Genomic DNA, 5,550 nt, shown 5'->3' with positions numbered 1-5,550 from the left:
ACCTGGTGAGTAAGAGGAAATACATAGCTTCAGGGAAGAAGGGAAGGAAGGAAGGAAGGAAGGAAGGAAGGAAGGAAGGAAGGAAGGAAGGAAGGAAGGAAGGAAGGAAGGAAAGAAGGGAGGGCAGGAGGGAGGGTGGGAGGGAGGGAGGGAGAGAGAAACAACTATATTTAGGGATCATGATTCCTACATGCAGCAGAGGTTCTGATTAGACTATAGCCAGAACTTGGAATTGCTTGGCAAGTAAACACTTATTCTCATCCTCTGATTTACATAGGAGCTAAGGAGCCTTTGGGGGAAAAAATCTTTAATCACAAGTCAAATTCAGATGTACAAAGTTCAAAGACTTATCTGATGAACCCCGGCAAGAAGCAGGGGACTGGGAGAATCCAGGTGGCCCCTGAAAGAGAACACCCCCCTAGAGAAGGAAGAGGCTGGCGTGGGGCCCGATTTAGCTGGCAGAAAGGAGTGGTTCTGGATGCAGCCAGCAACAGGGTACAGCTGCGAGGCAGCATCCTGTGAGTAAGAACATAACCTCTGGACTCTTCTGATAAGGGCTTCTGAACTGCCTCTAGCATCACCTCCTGTGTGACCTTGGCAATTATGTAGCATCTCTAGACTTCAGTGTCTTTATCTGTAAAATGGGGATGGTAATGATCACAGTCCCTGTACCATAGGGTGGCTGTGAGGATGAATGGAGGTATTGCATGTAAAGCCCTTAGAGAGAACTTAACACATATTACCTGTTTTTACCCTGGAAGCCCAGGTACATTTGGAAGAGAAAATGTGAGTTGTTTGTGTGTGAACTGAAAAACCTAATAATGATAACAATAATAACAGCAAGAAACATCACAACAGCCTTTCTCTATTCTGTATCATTTAGGGACTCTGCTCAGGGTGCCCTACCCCCACTCCACTTAGTCCCGTCCCTCCTCAGAGGAGGCCATTTTTCTTTTCCCTTCTAAGAGAGCAGCTCAGGCTTGGAGCTGTAGAACTTTGGGCTTCCCTCACTTTGGGGGAGAATGTAAAGCCCTTGATTTGAAAGCTGACGCCCCCAGAGCTGGATTGTCTGGGGGAAAGAAGCTCGTAGCGTTGAATGAGGTGGGAACAGCCTACCTGAGGGAGATGGAGATCATTGATGGAGCAGAAAGGGGCCTTACTCCCTGTTCCCATCAACATTCAGCTTTTATAATTAAACAGAACAAACTATTATTAAAGAAGAACATCTTTATAATGATCTAAAGTTGCTGCCTATAGCCATCTAAAACAGGTTGAAGAACTGGCTTGGCGGTGCTCACAGGGTTGAGGAAACGAGAACCACCTGCAGAACAATTGAAGCCACATGGCACTGCCCAGGGTCCAAGTCACAAGTCAAGGATGTCACAGATGAAGAAGGCCTGGATTAAGTCTAGGAGAGATGGAAGTAGGATCAAGGTCATATAGAATCGGGTACCAGATCAGCATCCAGAATTAACACAGGAGGTAGCTCTCCAACCCTGGGTGCATCTGGCCTGCTGGCTCCCGAGCAATGGAGCCAATCAAAGACTGACCCTGTGAGAGGGCCCACCACATGATATAGGATTAAGCTTACCCAAAACATTGGGAAGAGGGAAGGAGTTTGCTAGAGGTCACTTTTTAAATATTGGGGAAATAAATTGCTTAAATTATTAGTTCGCAAGTTGACTATTTTGAGTTTTTTTCTATGTCATTCATTGATATAAAAAGAAAATGCCAATTATAGCCAAAGTCACTATTTTAAATTGTTAAAAGTGTCGTAAGCAGGTTCTCAAAATTAATAAGTCAACTAGAAACACATGTATGCTCTTATCAAGAGTTAAATATGCAGTTTGGGGTGAGGATGTGGGGCCATAAGAAATATAATCATGAAAACTTTTTTTTGTATGAGAGGTTCACTTTTGTTTTTGAAATATAAAAATTGGCATCTTTATTATTTCTAGTCTACTCTGTATCCTTATGTGATTATGAGTTTACAGGTAAAAGCAGTTACCGTGGTAGCCAGAGTCTTCCCTTCCTAAATAGAGGAAACATGAGTAATGCTTTAGACCCATTGTTTTCAACTCTGTTCCTTCTATATGTCTCTTCTCCATTAATATTACAGCATTAAGATGATCCACAACACACTTAAACCTTTTGCTTTGACTATCAAGATGACTCAGCCACCCTGTCTTGTAAATAATAATGTTTTGACATTTACAAATTACTCCTGTCAACTAAAAAGTGGTTAAAGTGAAAATTACCCAGTACTGGCAGACATTCATGTGACCTAAGGTTTGGGTTTTTTCTTAGGCTTTATAACCTTGACAGTTAATTTTGCGGGCCTCTTTTAAAGCCTGTCATTTAGCACAAATTGACATTTAAGCAGCTTTTTAAAGCTTTAGTATAAAAATGTTAAAACAGCCTGAGTTTTTTCCTATTAACATTGGCTATTATTTATTGTTGTACTCAGAGAAGTGAATCATCAATTTTCCCCTTTCAACATTTTCTTAGGAACTGGAGGCAGTGGAGAAGATAGGACATCCTCAGTTAATTTTATTTTCTTCCTTAAAAAGAAAAAAATAAACTGCTTAGATTAACATTAAAATCTTTTGTACAACAAAGACACTACAAAATGACGGCAAGCCATCATCTGAGAGTTGTGATGTATTTAACAACAAAGGATTAGTGTCCAGAATGAATATATATATGGATTATATATATTATGTAATATATATATGGATTATATATATTATATGAATATATGTGTGTATATTTTATATATATATACATATGTATATATGTGTAGGTATATATATATGTAATGCCAAATAATGATGTTTTGGTCAAAAATGGACCACGTATATAAGGGTGGTCCCATAAGGTTGGTACCATATAGCCTAAGTGTGTAGTAGGCTATACCATCTAGGTTTATGTAAGTATACTCTATGATATTTGCATGACAAAATTGTCTACTGACATATTTCTCAGAATGTATCCCCATTGTCAAGCGATGCATGACTCTGTGTGTGCATATATATATATATTTATATATTTTTATTTCTACAAATTATTACAAAAAAATAAACAGCCCAACAGGAAAATGAGAAAGAATATGAAGTAGCAATTTACAAAAGAGAGAGTTGGAATGGCCATGTAAAAAGATGGTCAGCCTTACTAGTAGAGAAATTCAAATTAACACAATGAAATGTCATTTTATGCTCGTATGACTGACAAAAACATAAAAGTCTAAGAGAGGAAAGGTGGTGGTTTGAACTGGACCTGTGCTCTCATATTCACTGGTCCCCATCTCTGATCCAGCTGCCACACCAGCTGCTTTCCAGCCAGATGGTTCCTGTGCTTAGAGAGTGTGAGCGGGCTGAGGCTCTAGCCAGTCCTGAAGGAAAGAGATGAACCCAAGGAGCACCTGGGGACCAGTAGTGAGGAGGCCTGGGAGGAAGGGGAGACCAGTAGCTGAGGATTCTAGAGAAAGTTTGGCCTGTGGAGACCCTTGGCCCCCTATACTTTCTGTCCTCTGGGGGGCTACAGAGGAGCCAGGCGGATGCTCAAGTCTTTCCCGTCCTGAAAGATGGGAGAATGACACCCTTTGCTAGCATTTGCCTTGAGTTATTTAAGGGACCGTATTTTATTTTTTTAGACTCCAAGAGCATAGAATTTAGTTAACCTGAAGGGATATACATTTATTACAAAGGGCCACAGAGGAACAGTCCAGAGGGACTTCAACCACATTAGTGTAGAACTCAATATCCTTAGAAAGAAAAAGAATAAGGCCTGGGTTGACAAATAGTGGGAAAGAAGAAAGGAGCTTAGTACATGTAGTTCCTACTCTCTGCTATCATGTCTAAAACATCCTCAAGGCTGGACACTGGTTTTTCATTACCAGATGACATCTGGGTATACTCACTTCCCCAAAAACAGGTTATTCAGGACAGTGGGTCTCTTCTTGAAATCTGAAATTGCTTGAGTGAAAAATATATTCACAAGATTTGGATAAGGCCAGACCATTTCTTCTTCAGTATCTCAAGCTGAGAGAGATGAGTTAATTCTTGAAGGAAACAACTTTATACTTATATTGAATTCAATTCAAAAAGCCACGATAGTTAAAAACAAGGATATCAGAAAGGTTTTGGATGGTATCCATCTCTGAAAAGGGAAGAGTTCAGCAGGCAGATGAATAACATCTGGGAGCTGCCCAGCTCTGGAAACAATGAGATGCTGAATAATCCTTAAGACCTATTTGTGAGATTTAAAGAGCACAATTGAATTCATCTATTGAAAAACAGATGTGAGGGTAAAATAAAGGCATTTTGAAACATTTAAAGCTGTTTCTAAGTAATTCTTGGGTTAAAGGAGAAATCACATCTAAAATTACTGATAAAATGAACATCAATGAGAGTAGTACACTTCCCATCTATGGCATGCAGCCAAAGCAATACTTAGCAGAAATGTGCATTCTTAAGTGCATTTATTAGAAAACCAGAAAGACAGAAAATAAATGGATTAAGCTTTCAACTCACAATGATAGAAAAAGAACCAAGCAAAACAAAAAAATTAGGAAGGAATTTAAAAAGATAAAAACAGATGTAGCTTAAATAGAAAATAACCCCAAAAAGCAGACTAGATAAATTAAAGTTAGTTCTTTGAAAAGTCCAATAAAATACACAAGCCTCTGGTAATTCTGATGACATAGATGGAGACAGAGAAAGAACACCAGAAATAACAATTAAAACATAGCCAAAGACAGAGGATATGAACAGACGTTTTTCCAAGGAAGATATACATATGGCCAGTAGGCATATGAAAAGATTTTCAACGTCACTAATCATCAGGGAAATGCAAATCAAAACTGCACTAAGATATCACCTTACACCCATGAGAATGGCTATAATCACCAAGACGAAAAACAACAAATGCTGGAGAGGATGTGGAGAAAAGGGAACCTTCATTCACTGTTGGTGAGAATGCAAACTGGTGCAGCCTCTATGGAAAACAGTATGGAGATACCTCAAAAAATTAAAAATAGAAATACCTTATGATCCAGCTATCCCACTTCTGGATATTTATCCAAAGAACTTGAAATCAACAAGCCAAAGAGGCTTATGCACCCCTGTGTTCATTGCAGCATTATTTGCTATAGCCAAGACATGGAATGGAAGCAACCCAAGTGCCCATCAACAGATGATTGGATAAAGAAGATATGGTATATATATACAATGGAATACTACTCAGCCATAAAGAAAGACAAAATCGTCCCATTTGCAACAACATGGATGGACCTGGAGGGTATTATGTTAAGTGAAATAAGCCAGACAGAAAAAGACAAACACTGTATGACCTCTCTCATATGTGGAAGATAAACGAACACACAGACAGAGAGAACAGTTTGGTGGTTACCAGGGGGAAGGGAGTTGGGGGGTGGGCACAAGGGGTGAAGGGGCGCATTTATATGGTGACTGACAAATAATAATGTACAACTGGAATCTCACAATGTTATAAACTATTATGACATCAATAAAAAATAAAAAAAAATAGAGG

At 39.2% G+C, this 5,550-nt stretch overlaps 1 pseudogene; it reads left to right on the top strand.

Moving 5' to 3' along the window:
• Nucleotides 1-354: 354 nt before the first annotated feature.
• LOC101403618 (large ribosomal subunit protein uL6 pseudogene) lies at nucleotides 355-4,193 on the top strand (annotated as a pseudogene).
• The last annotated feature ends 1,357 nt before the right edge of the window (nucleotides 4,194-5,550 follow it).

Source organism: Ceratotherium simum, chromosome 1 (genome assembly GCF_057802395.1).
Source record: "Ceratotherium simum simum isolate JZ-2026a chromosome 1, ASM5780239v1, whole genome shotgun sequence".
Taxonomy (NCBI): Eukaryota; Metazoa; Chordata; class Mammalia; order Perissodactyla; family Rhinocerotidae; genus Ceratotherium; species Ceratotherium simum.
Note: the sequence above shows the minus strand (reverse complement) of the source record. Positions and strands in the feature narration are given on the sequence as shown.